Here is a 21,631-nt window from a genome sequence, read left to right on the forward strand (position 1 = left end):
GTCCGCTCTGAGACCAACACGCTGCTGGTTTGTGTGAGTGTGTGTGTTTGTGTTTGTGGCCGCATACTTTTTATTTATTTTTTTGTAAGCGATTGCTTGCGTAGCGCTCGTGGATAATTCTTGTTTGAACACGCTCCGAGCACCAAATGGACGGGGGTTTACCGCATTTGGGACATGTGCAAATAGTGACAGATGATGTGTTAATACCAAACAATAATATTCAGATATTCAGCTGGAGTTAAAGTGCTGTTTTGCTGTAGACTTACTAGATCCATCCCCGTATGGCACTTCATTTACTTCCAGATATGTCGTGCAGATAATGTGCGACATGTTTTTGAAGATGCTGTAATTTATATTTTTATTTTAGCCTAACAGACAGTTTGGCTCACTACATGACAGCTAATATGGTGACTTGTATTCTGAGCAGCCATTGTTCTCACTCCCTTCTGTCGCTCCACGTGTTTGTTTTCCGTCTGGCTTTACCGAAGAGGACGGCCATGTTGGAATCTTCAACCCACTTCCTGTCATGTTCCGGTTCAAGACGTTCGAGTCTTTGGCTCGGGTTTACCCGCAAATGTTCCGAGTCGTTTCATCATTCCTCTAGCTTCCATCCTCCTGACTCCCGTTTGCTTTTCTCTTTTAAATATCTGCTGTAAGTTTGCTGATGGGAGCAACAGGTTGGATGTGAAAATAAAAGAAAGAAGAAGCAGATACAAGCCAGGAATGTCATCCAGCCAGCCAAGTCGGCGAGGCCAAGGCAGGCCAAGTGCACAAGGGCCACGAGTCTTTGAAGCCGGCCCTGACATGTTGTGGACCCCGGACGCTCCCCTGGCACAGCGCGGCGAAACCCGATCGCGTTCCATTATTTTGATGGAAAAATCAGACAAAACGGTTCACTTGAGGTTTACTTTAGCGCTGCTAACCTCTTGTCAAAGCACAGGGATCTCCACTGCAGCGCACGGACGGACACACACTCACTCACTCACTCACTCACGCACACATACACACGCACTACTGAATAGCACGAGTTCACTTTAGATTAAGCAACAAAGAACGCATTCATCGTTTTAGGGGCCGGCCAGTAGTTTGATGTGTTCCGGTCTGTTTTGTGTTTTGTTTTTTTGTGCTGTTTCCTACATCACACACACACACACACACACACACACACACACACACACACACACACACACACACACACACACACACACACACACACACACACACACACACACACACACACACACACACACACACACACAAATACAGTTAGACTTTAATCACAAACTTGTGCACTTGAAGGTTGGCATGCTCTACGGACATGTCCTTATACTCACTATATTAATTCTCTTGATGTCTAGCTGCAGTTTTATGTCTCTCATAGAGAAAACCTTTGAGTTGCATTGTGGGCAATATAAGCACCAGGTTTTGATTGTTGACTGTCCATCGTGAGTCAGAACTCTTTTAACTTCTTCTGTTACCAAAAACACAGTCTTTTTCAATTTATACCTTTTACACGTTGCTGTCATTAGTCTCATCTTGGTTATCGTCTCTATTGTTTTTAAAACAATGTTTATTAGTTATTATTTATAAGTACAAATGACAAGGGCCTCTCCTTACAATAACAAAACATTACACTTACAATAATGTATTACTAACAAGAGACCTACGGGCGACAAACTCACCTAAGAATAAAATAAATAAAATAAATAAAATAAATAAAATAAATAAAATAAATAAAATAAATAAAATAAATAAAATAAATAAATAAAATAAATAAAATAAATAAATAAAATAAATAAAATAAATAAAATAAATAAAATAAATAAAATAAATAAAATAAAATATACACACAGCAATAACAAAACCAAAATAAATGAATATACAAGCAAATAAAAATACATTTTTAATTCAATATTTTTTTCCTACACTATACAACTTACAGTGCACATTGCATTAAAGTAATTTGATATACAACCAAATATATCAAAGGAGTCACTGCAGCAGCATTGTCAGTTAAAGCCTGAGTAAATGATTATTGCAGTGTGCCGCAGTCTCACACTGAACCTCTGAAATGTGACGGTGTGTTCTGAGGAGGCAGCGGAGCTGAAAGGACCGGCTCCTGTGACTGACAGGATACAAGGCCCTGTTAGATGTTATATTCAAAGCGCCTTGTCCAATCAAAGCGTCACTCACAGTGCGAGGGGAGGGGTCAGAGAGGGACGCCATGTCATTTCCCCCCCCCCCCCCCCCCCTCGTTGATTGACAGGTAACAAGCTCCTATTAGCTTCTCTGTCACTCACACCACTGCTGTTTGTTGGTCGTATTTTGTCGTCTTGTCTGCCGCCGCTCCACGGTGCACGGACGTCGGGCTGTTCTTTATTTCATGCCCCACGACCGGAAAAAAAGATTTGTGCGACTGTTTCTTGTATTGTGTGAAAGGGGAAAACAGCTGTTAAAGCCCACTTGAATGGCTTCCTTTAGGATGTAATGAGATGCTGAGAGTGCAGCTAATCTCCATTCTTGTGCCTAAATCGGCTGTTTAACCGGGGACATGAATATATGGTGGGTAAATGGCTTTTCCCTCTGCCCTGGAAGCAATCTGTTCACTTCAAAGGTTAGGGGGGGTGAAGCGTTTAACTTTCCTCTTCCCTCCCTCCCTTCCCAGCTAAATCCCTGTCTTCATTTTATTTTCTCTTTCTGTCTCTTTTCTCCTCTCCTTTGGGCCTCTCTCAGAGCTTAACCTCTCTTACCCCCCCACCCTTTTTTCTGTTTGTCATTTGCTCTCTCCAGTGAAAAATCTTGAAATATTTTGACGAGCAGAATTCAAAAATGCTTATTCATTGAGGCAAAATAACATGTCAAAACGGATGCTTGAACGTTGTTTCTGTGTCTTCCTCTATATATATTTTTTGTCTTTTTTTCTCTGCGCCTCCACACCTCCCTCTGCCCACTTGTCCTCCTCCTCATCCTCTTGTGTCCCCCCTCGATCCGTCTTTTCCAGCCTCCTTTGTGTTTATGCGACTTACAAAAACAGCGGCGGCGGTCGCAAATCCTGGCAATCCAGGTAAAGCATGCGGAGGCTTTACCAGCTGAAGCTTAGAAAAAGAAAGAAGAAAGGAGGGAGGGAGGGAGGGAGCCTTTCTTTTTTAACATGAAGGCAAAGTGGTTGGATCAGGAAGGCATCGCTCGGACAAAAAAAGGGATAATCCGTGAAATCTATCCCAGGTCAAGGGTCAACTTCCAGCCAGCCATGTGCGTCTAGGCGTGTGTGTGTGTGTGTGTGTGTGTGTGTGTGTGTGTGTGTGTGTGTGTGTGTGTAGATTAATTCAAGGAGGCCGTGGAGGAAATGAGGGGAAAGTTAAAGGGGGTGTTTATCCTCTTTAAACTCACTCCACTGCCAACACACTGGGGACGGGTGGGGGTCTGACTCTCCAGCACACACACACACACACACACACACACACACACACACACACAATGCATATGCAAATCATTGTGAGTTTTAATTAAGTTTTACCCGTTTTGCGCCCAAAACAGAAAACACGTACAGCGATTGTCCCTCTTTACACCCAGCTGCTCGGTGTCATTCCAGTGTGTGTTTGTGTGTGCGCGTGTGTGTGTTGTTTTTCTTTGCGCGGCTGTACGCACTGTACGCATGTTAATGTCTGATCACTTGATAAAGACCTCGGTGTGCGACGCATAAACACATCAGCAGTCGCAAGTGGCAGGAACAAGCGGTTACGTGTTTGCCCTCATGGTTTCCAACTGAGCCATGAGTCCAGGGGTTCAGGGTCATTCTGTGACTGTAGAACTGGTTCTGTGTCCTGCAGATCTTTAAGAAAAAATATTTTAAAAGTCTTTTATACACTTTTTCCACTTTAAAAGTTCTTAATGGCAACAACTTTTTGAGAATAACTGTCCACATCGCTGCCTTTTTATTAGGATAAAATATAACAATGATGTGATTAATATGGAGGCCCAAAGTGGTAAAACTGAATTAAATACATAAGACAATATAAAAGAAATATTCACAGACTAAGGACTAGTCTCATGTTCAGTCTAGCGTTTTCTCTCTTCTTTTAAAAAGAACATTTGTTCAAAAAGACATTATGTTGAATCATAAAGTCACTTTTCAGGAAAGATGTTTGTATAAAAAAAAAAACGTGTTGATATTTTGGTTATTCTTTGCAGTTTTATGAATAATACAAAAAAACACACTTCCATGTGGCGACAGGGTGTAAGAATGAAAGTAGGCTGCAAGGTATGCAAATATGACTCTGGAGATCCAAGACGATATGAGATAGTCATACGAATATTCAACATGTGTTACTAGACATGAAACTGCTTTGTCTCACAATAATATTTCATGTCATTATTTATTTAATTCCAGCAGGTTTCTTTATGTCAAAATATGTGCAAAATGTTTCTGTCACTCAAGGCAAAAGGGGGCGGATACAGCTACGTGATTGGCTGTTCACTCATTCCGAACAAAGCAGCAGCCATAGCTGGCACTGCCCTGTTTGTGGGATTATTACAGTACTTTTCAGTGTCTGTATTAAATTTTTAAGAGTTTGTATTTCACAAACATTTAGCCCTTTTTATTTTATTCATTTAACTGTACTTATATATATATTTTTAAATAATGTTATTTGCTGATCGCGTGTGCCTTTTCCATAAAAGCTTGTTTCTTAAAGTGGATCTTTCCCTCGGGAACGTCTGCGCCACATAAACATAGTTCCTTACCGCGAGTATTCCTCACAGTTACATATCAACACGACAGGTTCAACCTCGCAAGACGAGTTTCTCTCTGGGCCACTGCAGGTGCCTCGGGGCGGGGGGGCCGGCAGAGTAGAGAAGGTCAAGGGTCAAATGTCAAGGGTTTAAGGGCTGTAAATGCTCCCACTGGGCCTGACACCTGTCACACATGTGGGAGGTAGGATAAGCTGTCAGCCCGCATGTGTGCGTGAAGATGGACACCAGCAGCACTTCAGTGGGGGGAAGAATGACGAAATGAAGGAAGCCATGTGTAGAATGTAAGGGGTTTAAAATCACCTTATACCGTGTCCAGTGTGTGTGTGTGTGTGTGTGTGTGTGTGTGTGTGTGTGTGTGTGTGTGTGTGTGTGAGAGGCTAAACACCTTGCACGTTGCACCTGTATGCAGAGCTTCAGTGTGTCCCTCTAGTTCATTGTTTCCTAATTAGGCCACTAATTGATATAATTACAACAGCAGTGATGCTCAAGGCCTTGATTCCTGTATTGCATCCTATAGCACATATATCCCAACACAAGGTAATAATATATTTTAAATATTATGATTAATAAATATAATGTTTAAATATAATATAATATTCATTATTATTATATAATATTATTTAAAATATATTATTATCGTAAATTAATAACAATATTATTTAACAAAAAATAATTAAGATAGATCATTTTATAGTATAATAATACTTTGTATCAGTCAGAGGGGACATCTTCCTGCAAAATGAATACTTTTACTTTCAGTACCTCGAGTACATTTAGCTGATACTCCCGCTATACTTCTACTAAAATAATATTTTGAAAGCTGGACTATGCCTACAGTATTTTTGGCTCATATATGAGAACATGGCGGTTGGTAGATATAAGAACAATCAAAAGAACGCAGACAAACAGTAGTGCTGTGTTTAATGTAAAAATAGCTTCCTTTTGTCCCTAGCTTCTCTTCCACCACTTTGTAACGCAGCAAATTGGACTCGACAAGACATGAAAGTCTTTCTTTCTTACTGGGGAGTTCCACGTGTTTGTCCCGCCACTCGTTTCTATGACAGTAAAGCCGCGAGCCACCCTTCAGTCAGCTTCTGCTTTGTAGATTTGTTTACTGAGGGAGGTTTGTTTTGGCTGCTTTTCGTCCACCACCCGACTTCCAAAACGTCTTGGACTGAGCACCGCCCGGCTTTGCCAAGTCCACTGCACATTACGTGTAGATGTGCTCATAGAGGGAGAGCCAGACTTGGTGTAGCAGAGAGGGCTTTGGCCCATCTGTGTTTTCAACAGGAAGAATGATAATGATCATGATGACCTTTGTATCTGTGCCAAGTGTCACGCCGCCGATTTCACACCCAAAGTCACAAAGTAAAAACAGTTGTGTAATGTGCTCTGTGGCGCTGCAGAAGCTGAGAAAATACAGGCGAAGAGGGTCAAACAGAAGATGCTATTTAGTTGCATCATGGGAAATGTAGGATCCAGGGTTTTTGAAGCTGAACCTGGACTAAATATCAGAGTATCTTGCTTTCTACTTTACCAATTGTCACCATTTCCTTTTTTTTAATTCCCTCAACTTTTGTGTTGATAACGTAATAAATAAAATACTTTTTTTTGTACATGCTTAGATCACCCCCAGCATTTTATTATGCTGAATGTATCACAGTATACTTGCACAAAGATCTTGTTTTTATTCCATGATTGGAAAAATTTAATTTAAATTTGCTTTATTGGCATGACATGTAATTCGTGTTGCCAAAGCATATCAGGAAAATAAGTCACAAAATGAACTTTTTTTTTTTTAAATCAGGCTTCTTCAAAACTCCCATTTATGGCTTCATATATTGGAAGCCTACCTGGACATATTCACAATCTTTTCCCTTCCCCATTGTCAAACCAGTGCATGTGTGCTGTTGAGTGTATATTCACTAAAACCGCCCAAAGCCTTGTAATACAATGTTACTGGTAATTAATAAGTCAGTAAACTGGCAGAAAACATCACTCAGGGCTTGGAATAATGCCATTCTGTTCTGTATATGTGTGTGTGTGTGTGTGTGTGTGTGTGTGTGTGTACGCACTAAGTGGGATAATAATACAGTGACCCCGGGAGGCAAAGTGATTAAATTATAATCAGAGCGGATTAATTAATCTATAATATTTATTCCTATTATGGCGAGGGGAGAGGCGGCGCGGTGCTTTAGAAAAGGTTATGTGCGCACGCTCCTCGCTCTTTGTCTGCGGTGAAAAGCGACGCTCGGGGGGGGTCGGAGAGGCGACAAGGCCCCCTTGACAACGCAGGCAGAAGGTTATTGCTGATATCAAACGCCCCGCACGCAATTATCCGTCACAACAAATAATTAAGAGGGCCGATAATGAGGAAATTAACATTTCCATTGTGGAGAGGCTTTATTGTCTGCTTGGGTCACTGTAGAGGAGGCTCCGAGAGCGACTGAATGAATTATCTGAGTGTGTGTGTGTGTGTGTGTGTGTGTGTGTGAGAGAGGGTGTGTGTTTTAGGAGAATGATAAGAGAGTGTGTGTCTTTGTGTGCAGGCATTTTAGTGCAGCTCGGAGACCTCTGGGTTCGAGGGAAGGAGTCGGTGTTGCCAGGTTTGAGTGACACCAAAAATAGGCCAATCAGAGCCTTGAACCCGCCCGTTTTTGTGTGCGTGTGTGTGTGTCAAACCACAATTTTTTTAAATTTAGTTTAGTCTTAACTGGCACATTTTGGCGAAATAACTTAAAACTCGCAGTCTTTCAGCCCTAACTAACACTGACTTAAGTGACATCATGTGAGGCAATTTATTAGACTTTAGCATATACTTTGAAGTAATACTAAACATACCTGATGATTAAAATCCCCTTTAAGTTCTCTTTTAATAGGGAAAATAGTTGATGGTTTAATTGCTAGTGACAATACTCTTTAGTTGGCAGCCCCAATACTATATATATATATATATATATATATATATATATATATATATATATATATATATATATATAATAAATAATGGCCAAAAAATGTACTAAGACGTGTACCCGGCATTCACTTTTAGAGTTTAGTTTAAGTTTAGAAATATTTAATTTGGATTTTTTTCGAGACAAAAATAATACAAAAATCCTAATGCCCCCTACCCACACAAGGCCATATATATGAAATATATTAAAATAATGTTGATATATTGAACACATAGCAAAAATTGCTGAGTTGGCAATTCCCACTGCAAAAGCACCAAAATGTCCAACAGAGTATTTATTAAGGCAAGTTTAGGGTTAATCCAGAACCACAATACAACACGACTGGATAATAAAATTCCGCCCACGCTGGTTGTAGTGAACTAAAATGAGTCATTGCATATCGAGCCAATCAAACTCGTTGTCAGTCTCCGTCATATCTAAAACGTAGCCCCGAAAATCGTCTCCACCCGCCCAATCAAATAAAACTTTAAAAAAAACAGAACAAACTAAATAAAACAATAAAAAAACGCTCTGGCTCCAAAGATGTGGACGGGAAACGCCCCTCGAACAGTCAAGGAGGGCGGACGAGTTTGACAATGAACCCCGAGAGAGAGAGAGAGAGAGAGAGAGGTGGATGAGCTGGGGTGGGCGGGCATGTTGGGTGGATCTCTGGGTGGGATTGGTGTTTTCACAGGAACTTGACCCCCAGACACACACACACACACACACACACACACACACACACACACACACACACACACACACCCTGAAAGGCCCCTGGTTGCCATGTGTTTTGACTGACACATCTTCTCTGTGTGTGCAGCCAAGTTTAGGCCTCTGTGTGTGCATGTGTGTGTGTGTGCGTGTGTGACAGAATATTTCCTGGCTTTTGAACTCCTCTTGATTGACACAAATGGGTCCGGGATGCCCTCCTGCCCTCCCCCTCCCCTCCCCTATAGGTCAAAGTATGTGTATTTATGTGTGTGTGTGTGTGTGTGTGTGTTGGCATGACAGCTCTCGCTCTGCCCCCTCCGGCTCACATTGAGGGTGGTTTTAATACCCCAACATGTTTAGGAAGAGGCACTGACACCGTATTGTTCCCCCCACAATGGAGGGCAGACGGAGGGAGCTGGAGGTCGAGGAGGGTGTGAGGGGGGGGGGAGGCGGGCGGACAAAAGGAAGAGCGAGCGCTAGCGGCTCGTCTCCTTTAAACCCCGCCGCGTCTAGACGGCGATGTTCCACGCCGGGTCTCGCAAGAAAATGGAGAAAGACGGAAAAGAGAGGGGAGAGGAAGACAGGCAGGATGTTGGTGGAGGGGTTGTGGGGGGGAGGTGTCTCGGTGTCGTCTGGTGGTCTGAAGATGGTCTTGACAGAGCTGTGAGGTCAGAAAGGTCACAACCTGTTTTATCTGTGATGCGAAGGTAAGAGGATGATTAAGGGCTAATACTAAGAACTATGCTAACGCTGCCTTCAAGGACCCGACAACTGAAGGGAAAAGATGATACGACTAGTGTGTTTGTTTCTGTGATCTATAGAAGGAGCAGTGGAGTCGTATTTATGGATAAATATGTCTAACTAATGAGCTTTAGAGGTGCTGTAAGTCTTTACATTAGGACAGAGTTAGGCTAGCTGTTTCCCTCTGCTTCCAGTCTCTGTGCTAAGCTAAGCTAACCTCCTACTGGCCTGGAGCGTCGTATTTAGTCTGATCAGTCTGTGTTCCTTTAAATCAGTGATTTCTAAATGTTGATGTAGAGTTAATAATATCGTGTGATGGGTACGGGTTCGCTGTCTGAAGATCACAGAAAGCACAATAGAAAAACCGACATTAGGGTCACATCTTTTTTTCGGGAGGGGGTTGCTGAATTATATAAGAATAAAGGGACAAAGCCTAACCCAAAAAATACATATAAATGCCTTCTATTCAGTTCCCAAGCAGAACCTCTAAGTAAAAACCGAGATCTATTTACAACCACTGAATGAAAATTACAAGGAGCGTTTGAAGGCAACACAAGCACCGACATCATCGTTATTTACGGCACAATCCTCAACATCATTTACATAAAGGCCGCACAGTAAATTTGGTATTATTGTGGCACATTTGTCCCACACGCCCCCTCCCGTCTACGGTGCCCTGCAATTGTAGTTTTTTTTAATTCCAACGTTCCGATGCGTTCAATGACGCCGCGTTCCACCGCAAACCTGACATCGTGAAAGTCTGCACTCGAGCTAAAACAGAGGGAGGAAGAGAAAGAGACGGAGAGAACAATCTGCGGACAGACACCAACAGATAGGCGTGAACGTACATACCAGTGTAGATGAGGGTGTGTACACGTAGAGTGTGTGTTTTGGCGGGACCTCGAGGCAGGTGGCAGCAGTAGTTCCACGGGGGTTGTTCGGACCCCCCAGCCTTCACCAAATCCTTATTTTAGCCCCGCACCAACTAGTCCTGGTCCACCTCTCACCCCGAGGGCAGTAAATCGCCCCAAACAACTGGTGTGGTTGGGCCCTGCCACCCACTGTGACGCGGCAGCGGCGGGCGTAAAACGGGCACGTCAAATGCCATCAGGGAGGGAAAAAAAATGAAGTTTAGATCTAAATATAAAAGCTTTTTAGATACTAAAAAAATTCATAGAAATCCTACAATGTCATTGGAAAACTGGAACTTATCGTTTAGCAATTTTAAAATGAGTCCTAATTTGAATGAATTTGCTGCGAACTGATGACAAATAAATATGGTTATTTTTTATTCAAGCATTAAAGTGTGAAATGATCTTAACTCTGGTTGAAAGCTACAAAGAAAGCTGGTAAGATCACCAGTAAGAGGCCTTTGAGTTAAGATCATTTTGTCAACAAACATATTTATTTACAGTCACAGTGTTGCCTGTAATTTATTTTCCACACTTGTAGAAGAAAACGTATTTTTCAATGCAATTTTAGGATCCATCAATGTGTTGTTGTTTCTTCAGTCTCAGGAAGGTCAGAGGTCAAAATTCACAATCTTGCTCAATAATGATATTTATCTTCATGTGTAAAAACTAATTCCACAAAGGGCTTTAATAAAACACTAAAATTTAAATTGAAAAAGATCAGATACATAAAAGAATGAAGAAAGAAGTCAAGTCAACAACAAGGCAATTGAAAGTGCTTTACATTCGACATTGAAGGCATTAAGACAATAAACAAGACGCATATAAATATGATTGAAAAGAGTCAAATAAGATATGATAAGCTAAATTAATTCATTCATTTAGAAGAGGGTCTAGAGGGTTTATAAGAGGATGTTAAACATATTTAAGATTTCAGCGTTCTCACTTCAGGTGTTTTAAATTTCCCACCACATGTCTCTCTCCTCCTTTCTCTTTCCTGCTGTCATGCCTACTGATGAGCCGACTCTCTCTCTCTCTCTCTCTCTCTTCCCCTTCTGTGTCAGCTCGGCCCCTCATTTCCATATGAAAGTGCATGCGGGGGCCCCGGTGGTCTCCAGAGTGCGCCGGCAGACCGTGCGCCGCCCCCCATTCAGCTCTCATTTCCTCTCCGACAGCGAGCCCTCGCCGAATCAATCACATTTTTTTTTGGCTTTGCCGCCGTCCAATGGCGTTGGCCTTCCGCGACACCCGGGGACCCGCCTTTATCTGTGTGTGTAATAATGCACACCTAAACTCACCTACGAGCATCTATTTGCCCACATTCTCCAAACACACACACACACACACACACACACACACACACACACACACACACACCGTCCCCATCTGTCAATAAACGGGGCAGCACTTAGAGAACTGATTCACCTAATTAGCAATCAATTAGCTTGTTACCACCAGCAGTAATTACCTTTTATAGAGCCAGAGAGGAGTGCAGCTGCTGCCACTAATAAAACCTGGACCCTCCTCCCCGGCCCTCAGCACCTAACAAGCCCTGTCTGAGAGAGAGTTATAGGCAGAGGGAAGCAGCCAGTGTGTGTGTGCGTGAGAGAGAAAGTGTGTGTGTGTGTGGGGGGGGGGGGGGGACCAGTAGAGCAAACACACTCCCCAAGGGGCCTCTCTCCTCTCCCTTTCTAACGGGCTTAAATCCTCTTTTAATGAATATAGGGTCAAGCTAAATGGGAAATCCATCATGGCAATAAAAGCAGGAGGCTTCAGCCGGGGAGCTTTTGAAATGTGAATATGCTGACTTGTGACGATGTGGGACAATGAATCGTGTGGATCGGACTTTTTTTTGTTTTCCGCCATGCTAGCGGTGTGGACTGGGAATGTCGGTGTGGCTCAGTCCATATGGAAATATCTCATCAGATATTGGATGGGTTGTCGTGAATTTTTGTACGTACTTTCCTGGTCCCCAGAGGATTAATCTTACTGACTTAAAAGATCCTTTCACTTTTTTCTAGCACCAACAGCAGGCCAGAGTTTTTACTTATCATTTGAAATATCTCAAAATATCTGCATAGACTGTCGTACAGACAATCATGGTCCTCAGAAGATGAATCATACTGACTTTAATGAGCCCCTTATGTTCCTCTAGCGCCACCAGCAAGCTAAAGTTTTTACCACTTTCATCATTTGAAACACCTTGAAATCTCTGCATACAGTGTTGTATCGGGTATGTAACAATTATATTCACTAATATGTATTTCTATTAAACGTCAGGAAATGGTTTCCCTGAATCCAAGTCGATGTCCTCAAACGTTTCGTCAGACCAAAAGTCGAAAAGCCAAACATATCTCCTCTCCTCATCTAATGTCCTGGAGCATCCAGGACACCTCCTCTTTGAAATTCATCGCTCATAATCCACCGTGCTTTGCTTTTCTCCTCCCTGCGTCTATTCAAGCTTTGACTATTTATGAAACGCAAACTTTGAATCCTTTAATCCTAAATGCAGCGCGTTATCCCCTGAAGCAGTGAGGGAATAAATCACCATGTTTTCTTATTTTTTTCCTCCTTCTTTTCTTCCACCAGCACGGGGGCTCACAAATACACCCCCCCCCCCCCCCCCCCCCGTGTTTACTTGTAGCAGCATGCAGACTAATAATGGCCCCAAGTGACAACCAAGGTTAATCCTATATGTCGCCATTATCCGGGGTCAAGCTTCCTCGCCATATATTTAGTGTGTCATTAATTTCCAACCTGCTACTGCCGCGGCAAGAGCAAGCTGCCGCTGCTCAGGTCCCTCGGTGCACACACACACACACACACACGCACACATGAAAGCGTGTATGCAGATGGATGCACACACACACACACGCACAATGACTCGCTACATTAGCTAAATGGCCGGAGCACCGTCTCTCTCTTTTCCTCTCTCTAATGAGACGGGTCTCTGGATCATGTAGCCTATTCATCATTCTGCTTGTTCCAATCTGGCTCTTCTTTTATCAGGGCTCCGTTCGAGGGCCGGAGTCGTCAGCGGCGACATAAATCACCTGTCAGCATTGGTCCCCGGGCTCCCATAATGCTCTATTAGCGCTTCCACCCGCCATTATTGACGAAAGCAGTGGCCGGGTATTACGGCCCGTTCGTCTGAGCGTGGTTGTTTTGTTGGAGTACTTCAGCGTTGCTGCTGTTTCATTCAGGCCGCTGTGGCAAAAGACTTCATGTGTCTGTTTTTGATACCGATATCAGGCCGATACTGCCTCAGATAGCTGGGTCGGACATCAGTGATAATGGTGCTGATCTATTCAATTCTATGCTTATATGCATTATATTAGAGCTGCAATGATGAGTGGCTAATTGATAAGTTGATCAACAGAAAAATAATACATGCAAAAATGTCAGAAAAGGCTGTTTTCAGCCTCTCAAATAAGGAGATTTCCTACTTTTTTTTCTGTTTATCATAATAAACAGATTTTTGGGGTTTGGTATTCATCCTTAAGATCGGCTCGAGTCAACCTAACCAACGGTTCACTCATGAAAACGAGTTGCACCGTGATTTAAGAACTCAACTGAGAGTAGAAAGCAGAACAAATAGTGTTAAAAAATGAAGCACCTGGCGGGTTTATTCCATGGTTCAGATATAAAAAGCTTCTCGGTGTGTTTTGGTCACTCCGCCGATGGCGTCCCGTGAGAGAGAACAACCAGAAAGAAGAACTTAACCTCCTCCAAAAACCCTGAGAAGCTTCAGCAAGTCGAAGGAAAGCAAAGGGAGACGCCTTTGCTTTCTCTTTTCATAAGAAACTCCACCTCTCAGCCCTCCCACACACACACACACACACATCTGCAGCCAGTCCCTCAGGCCTGATCAGAGAAGACAGGATATGACCTCATCCGTGACCCCGCGACCTCATCTGTGACCACGCAGAAGTGCTTCAAAAGAAAAACGAGAGTTCATCTCGGTGAAGACTTGCACGAGAGATGAGGTCACTGGAACGGATTCCTGTTTCGCGACGGACGCGCGTCACGTAAATGCCGTCTGCGTTTATTCCGCGCAGCGATTTCATACGATAGAATCACATTTTTATTTGTGGGATTTGAAAATCATTTTCTCGGTTACGCGGATAAATATCAAGATTCCCCTCAAACCCCCCCCCACCCGTCTGTTTGTCGCGAGCTTTCCTTCATGCGTAGTTACTCTCCCATCAGCCTCCTGCACTTCAACACTGTTTCGCCTGGTCACGCACGGCCGCGTGCACGTGCGTGTTTGTGTGCGCGCCGCATGGGTGGGGCCAAAACACGGAAAAAGCGAGGAGACAAGGAGGAGACGAGGCTTTACCCGTCAGTCCCTGGTCTGCAGCCAATGTCCGATGGGAGCGCTCAGTCTGCGCACCTGTTCCAACCAGCTGGCCCGGTTAGCTACCTGTCTCACCCTCAGACACTCACTTGGCGAGGAGGGGGGGGTCTTAACAACGTTCCCCTAACCTGGGTGTACAAAAAGAATGAGGGAAAAATCTGTAAAAGAAAAAAAAAAAACCACCCCCCCCCCCCCCCCCTCCTATAGGCGCCACAGATGTGTGTGTGTGTGTGTGTGTGTGTGTGTGCTACTGGTGATAAACACCAAGCCAATTGAAGCGGTGCAGTGGCGTGAATGGCATTTGCATGGTGTAATTACCGCCGGGCCGGCCTGCTCTTTGTGTCAGCGGCCACCGGGGTCCTGTTGAGAACCCCCCCCCCCCCCCCCTGAATGGGTGCTGAGGAAACGAGGCGGGGGTCAGAGCGGCTGCATGTCCACAACCAAAAGCCAGCGCCGAATGTGTTTGTGTGCGTGTTTTTTCTTCGAGGTGGTTTCTGACCATTTTGATCTGAAAGGATGGCACCTGTTTTAAATCCCTCTCGGTGGTGTTTGTGTGTGTGTGTGTGTGTGTGTGTGTTTGTGTGTGTGTGTGTGTGTGGGGGGGGGGGGGGTTGATAATGTTCTCGACATGGAAGATCACATCCAGCAGACGTGACGCCCGCCTACCGAGGCCTGCGAATGTAAATCTCACCAGATTAGATGTGTGTAAGCAGCTTGTGTGGGTGGTGGAGGTCGGTAGATGGAGGGGGAGACGGTGTTTAAATGTGTGTGTCCCCTGAAATAGACTATTTTATGTTGCGAATGCAAACTCCACTGAAGAAGACTTGTATTGCCTTTTTGTGGAAAAGATCGTGGTGCTGTGTAATTTGGGTAAAGTCAGTCCCAGTGTCTTGGGTTGTAATGGGGAAAAAAATGTAATGGTTATTTATTGTCAATGTGAGTTTACTAAAAAAAGTACCAGGATGTCCTACTGCATCCGGCTGCATCTGGCCAGTTAACTGCTTTGATCTACAAAGAAGAACGTCAAACTAAAAGAAACTAAAACGACTGTAAAAAGACAGCTCTACTGTATTTCTCTCTTCTTCTTTATTCCACAGCAACAATCTGACGTGTCAATCTCAAACCTGTCGAGTAAAAATGACTTAATGACAAATTGCAAACCGAATGTAGTTTTTAATGCTCAGTGCGAACACAGATTCCCCCCCCCCCCCCCCACCCCCCCCTAAAAAAACAGCCACCGCGTTCTGCCTAAATGTGTTTTAGAGGATTAGGCCGAGCAGGTGACAGTATTGATCAGCGATGCATGATATCTTATTTTCTCTGCTGCTCGCTATCTATCCATACGTGTCTCAGGATCCATCACCGCTGTGGTTGAGAGATGTTTTACTGTCCTATACACCGACTAGACTTTGGTAAAAAGTGCGGCTCGTGTCTCATTTTTTATCATAAACATGTTGCGCCCAAGTGTGTGCGGCTGGAAATATTAGTTTAATTATACTGTCATAATGATGATAATAATTTAGTTGAATTGGTCTATTTTTAGGCATCTTTTCTCCAGGAAACATATGATATATATATATATATATATAAAAGATATGTACAATTTATTCAAAATATATCTATTTTTTGTTTGTTTTTCAGCCCACATTGATATCTAAATTTGAGCTCAGATCCGGGAGCATGTTTTGAAGTCAATATTGTGTGACTGACACGTGATTCTCCGGCTGTTAAACTCCACCCACCTGGCGCTCCAAGCTGGGTTAAACAAACACAACAATTTGCAAACAGCATTTGTGCTTGAATTTCTTTCTACTGAGGCTGAAAAAACGTGTGTGTGTGCAAGCTAATATGTATGTGCACTATTGATTGTGTGTGCAGCAGAATGGCTCTGCACGCGCATATATATGCACGCTTCCTCGAGTGTGTGTAGAGTGTGTGTAGGTGGCGTGCAGCTACAGTATGTGCGTGTGTCAGCATCATCGCTCCATCTCCCACGGCGTCTCCTGGAAGCTGACAACTGGATAATAGCTTTTTACTTTTCCAGAGCAGGGCTCCGGAGAGAACTAATATGATTATAAATCATTATTCAAATAGAAAGGTGAGGCGCGGCGCTCGGGATAGTAAGAGAGCATGATAATAGCGTCATTACCTTTTATTTATAATTCAGATTTTTTTTCTTTTTTTTGCAAACGTGGCAACTCAACCTAATGCAAGACTACAGGGGATTTCTGCCTGTGATATGGAGGTGTACATGCATCACATTTACACATTATTTAAACATGTATAATAGGGATTGGCATTTGAAGGGATTTATTTTGTTACTTCTTTTTTATTTTTTTTTATTTGCCGTCTCAGGTAACTTCCCATCAGATCCCAGTAAAGGGTTTTTGTGTTATTGATTTCATAACTAGCAGATAAAAACTGCCTCTAGGCCTCAATGGTGACCAATCCCCTCCCAGGTCAACCACGTCAGTGACACAGTAATCAAACCCACTCAGCTCACACAGCTCTTCCTGGATGTGCACGCACATATACACCTAAAACCACAATATAAAGACTCACTAAAACCCCACTGCATTCACGTCCCATAATGCAACCTGATTGTGTCTTATATTAAAGACTCCCCTGACCTAAACAACCACAACCCCACTTTGAAACGGAGACGCTTGTTTAAAAAAATAAGTATTTTTGGCACCACAAAGGTTTTAAAAAATCTTTAATTTAATTCAATCTCTTATTTATTATTATTATTATTTATTTTTATTTTGATCGGGGGGAATGTACAGTAATGATAATAATAATAAAATATTATTGCCAAATACATTTTAAATGACAAAGAGTTTTTTATAGTACGTCAGGTACTAAATGTTTTTGTATGTGATTTCCAGCAAATACTGTCAGGTAAACCCTCCAGTGCTCTTGTTCCACACCTTTGACATTATGTAAAATTCATATAAATTGATTTGTTATATTTTAATTGGTTAGTCCCTCCATGCATTCAGCCATCCATTATCTGCTGCTTATCCAGGTCCACATTGCGTTAAATGATTAATTAATGATTTTATTAGGAAATATTGTGATATGCTGCTAGGAAGTCCTGACAATCTCACAGAAATGTCAATAAATTGATGCACTTGCTGAATAATTCTGGGCCTTATAATCGCAACAGATTTTCATTGATATCTTTCACGTTTTGGCCACCAAAAAGTAATTGAATTACCATGTCTGTGATATTATAAAATGCCTTTAAATGTCAAAATGTACCTCAATGAACCACTGGTGATACCTAAGTAAAACTTTTCAGAATTTGGCACAACCAAATTCATCGGCGTATCTTTGCGAAATATTTGTTTCTCGTAGCAATCTGTGATGAACAGCAGGAGGACAGTTTGTTAACGTTAGCCATCAGCTAACATCCGGAGGTTGCATTGAGTTACGGTGTGATGCGTTTAAGCTACTATACAGTAAAAATGAGTGTTGGGCAAAGGTCAATTATAACGTTATCGCGATGTGTTCAAATGTAAAATGTAGTTTTTGGCGCAAACTAATATAGGAGTGTGAAGGAATGTTGAAGTACATGGGATTTATAGTTTTACTTTTTGCCTTGGTATCGAATCGGGACTCGTGGACTGATATTGGTATCAACTACTAAATTCCTGGTATCGTGATGTACCTCGTAAAAACGGTAAATCGATTTGTTTTTTTGATGGCAAGAAAGTTCAGACTCAGATTTTGTGGCAGCCTCACCGTACAGAGAGAGTTTCCTGCATCCCTTGTAATGTCGTGTTTTTGGGAAATGTAAGATCCAGAAGAGGGGAGACAGTCGTTGGTAATGAAAGAATCCTGTTAGCTGTCAGCGGTTAGCGTGCAAGGTAGGATGCTCTTTGTTCTCTAAAAGCAGAGCCTCCCGATCCCTCCTCAGATTCATCTGTGACTGCTTGAACTCCCCTGACCTGGACAGCTGAATCGCGTTGCACATTGAACTCAGACTTTGTTTCCATATCAGAGTCACGTTTTGAGCTCTGACTGTAGTTTTAAGGGATGTGGGATTTATCTGATGCTCTCATCCAGAGCTCCAGCATCGTTTTGCGACTTAACTAACCGCTTTGTTATTCTGCTGCTGTTCAGGTACGGGGCTCCTCCTGATGAGCAGGCGGCGCATCAGATGTCACGAAAATTTCGGGTGATTTAGCAGCCGATTAGTCACGACGCCCGGGCTTTGTGCGGAGCGCGACAGGGGAGGGAGAATAGAGCGAATCCATCTTTGTCAGAGCACAGAGACGCTCCGCTCGCTACGGACTTAGCGGCTCCCGCGCTGACAATTCGGGAAGATGCAAATCAGAGGAGATGCAAAGAGACTGAAAACAATGTCATCCACAGTTGAAGATAAGGTCGGCCATTAAGGGCAAAGAGACTCAAGAGCTGATTGAGGATCAGCTTTTCTTCCCCTGAGGTTGTGTCAGCTCAAGATAGAAATCGGCGCCTTGATGTTCGCCCCGGCACAAAAAAAAGAAATGTTTCTGTTTAATCCAACCATGTAATGAGGCTCTCAGCCTCCATTGTGTTCATGCATCTGTGTGCGGTTGTGTTGCACATACAGTAGAGGTGTGTGTATGTGAATGCACGCATGCTTTTTCTCTCTCTCTCTCTCTCTCATGGCGTCCCACCGAGTAGGAATCTCACCATTTGTCCTCCAGCTGATCTCTGCAAATGCAACAAAGGCAGCCCAACCCAGCAACTTTATTTCTGGCCCTTCCAGCTCTAAGGCTTAACAGATGTCACTCTCGACTCCGCCGCCCTTTTGCGCCAGCGGAGGAGCATACAGCACAGAAAATCTCGGTCGAAATTGATTTCGGTAATTACAGGCATGAGGGTAAGTTCAAACCCCGATCAGCCGCCAAGAACAAGACACACAGGGGCACCTGCGTCTGCTCATACCGAGCCACTTCAAAAAGGCCAAATCGGAAAATCCGATTGTCCGAAGCCATCTCGAAAGTTGCTTTGAGATGCATTTCAACCAGATGTCGGGAAAGTTTTCAAATGCATCTGCTTCTCGAGACACATGCATAATGTTTACTCCTCCAACTACTTCAGCAAGCTTAACCCCCCCCCCCCCCCCCCCACAGTCTCTCTTTTTAAACAGCTGGAAGAAAGCGACTCCAGCGTGCTCTGATGCAGAGAGACACTGACAGACGGAGAAACTGCACCATCACCGTCTGCAGGAGATCAAAGTGAAACATCTGCAGCCTCTTTTTCACAGTCTCTCCGGCAGCCCGGGCCAATAACAGCGCTCGCCGCGGTAAACATGTCTCTTCGACGCTGGCGTCCTCGGCTAAAAGTGCGGTTTTACTTTTTTTCTTCGCAATTATTTTCTGAGGTGCCCTTAAGCAACCTCTAATTACCTCAGTGGAGAGCTCCTTAGTGGAGAACAAAAGGAAAAACTTGGAGAACATGCCGATTCAGCAGAGTCTGAGCTAAAGGTGTTTTCTCAGGGTAGTGAGATAGCTGAAGAATGCAAATTGGACTATCGCCAGTGCAATGAAATGGTTTTTAAAAACCCGTAATGTGGACTGTCAGAGCTGCAAGGTTCTGCGGTGGGATGATAAAGCGTGCCGGAGGGGGGGGGGGGGACTTGACCTTGCGGACGTGAGGAAGAGGGGAGGGGGGACCATCATTAGTGTGGCACCAGGAAGGTTGTGACCCGAACAGCCCTCGGTGTCCAGATAAGAGTGAGGGATGAGCTTCAGATCCTCCTTCCTTTCCTCCTCCTCCAAATATTTTTGACAGTGTCCATTCTAAAAAATGTGAAGAACTTTGCCACCAGGCGTAAAGAGAGACAAAAAGAAGGAAAATAAGAAAATACTGCAATGTATCACTGGCTCTGCAACACTTCTCCATCCTCCTCCTCCTTCCCTTTTTTTTCTACCTCCCTCCACATCCCCGGCGACAGCACAGAGACTTGTTAGAAGACGGATGTCTGCCCCAGTTTCACTAATTAATCTTTATCAACTCGAGAGCTTTTCCTGAAGCCCGGCCCATCAGACCACTGTGAGTGATCACACCTGGGTTCTTTTTGGCGGAGGCGCACAGCTTTGCGTCAGGTGACAAGAGGAGAGCGCATGGAGAAATGCCTGTGTTGGATTTTTATCTTTTCTTTTTGCCTCTGACGTTCTACAGGGCTACACTTTGCTAGAGATTGTTGTTGTATTGCTTTTCTCTTCACAAGACGTGTTAGTACAATAATTTACATGACGAATTACAAATTTTCATCGTCTGTGATGGCTATGCTTAAGTGATGTTGTGAAACAAAATTCTTTTGGAGCATCTGGTGGCCTTGTGGTGAACATGCGTACCATATGGGGACCTTTGTTGCATGTCGTTCTCCCTCAGTCTCACCAGTTGTTTTCTGACACTTCTCTATTGTCTGTTGAAGAAATGTACGTGGACGTTAGCCAGTTTTTACAAACTGGTATAATATTTCTCCATCAAGTCGCATTTTAAGCTGTAACCGGGCGACAACCTCCGGGTTTGGAAAGTGAAGCCAATCAGGATGTGCCTTAAAATTGCATTCTCTCTAGTGTCCATCAGGGGGCGACTCCTCTGGTTGTATAGAAGTCTATGAGAAAATGACTCTACTTCTCTCTTGATTTACTACCTCAGTAAACATTGTAAACATGAGTTTATGGTCTCAATCTCTAGTTTCAAGTCTTCTTAAATAAAATAGACCATAAAGCAGGGCATGCTGTTATTTGTAACCTTTTTGGTTGCTTAAACTGATCTTATTCAGCTTTCGGTTTTACTTGGTCCCACTCTTTCGTGTCACTTCTGGTTGCAAAAGGCCAAGATGGCGACGGCCCAGAACCAAGACTGTGACAGCCAAAATGCCAGAGTCAAGGCTTCAAAACCATAGTCCACAAACCAACGGGTGACGTCACGGTGACTATGTCCACTTCTTATATACGTTCTATTGTTGCAACAGAAACTTTGACCACTAACAAGACATCCTTCAACCGCACCCGGATCAGCTTACAGAAATAATACCTCCAGTGAGTTCTGGATCGGCCCCCTGGGTTCCCTCCTGTTCGGTTGTGGCCACAACCAGGAGGCGTCCCAATTAGGTGGCTTTAATCACTGTAGTCCTCATGTGAGGCCAGTGACCCAAGTCACACCGCAGCATAAAACTCATCCTGGCGGCTTGTATC

The sequence above is a fragment of the Anarhichas minor genome, unplaced genomic scaffold, assembly GCF_050575085.1.
Source record: "Anarhichas minor isolate MPS153535 unplaced genomic scaffold, ASM5057508v1 ptg000018l, whole genome shotgun sequence".
NCBI classification, from domain to species: Eukaryota; Metazoa; Chordata; class Actinopteri; order Perciformes; family Anarhichadidae; genus Anarhichas; species Anarhichas minor.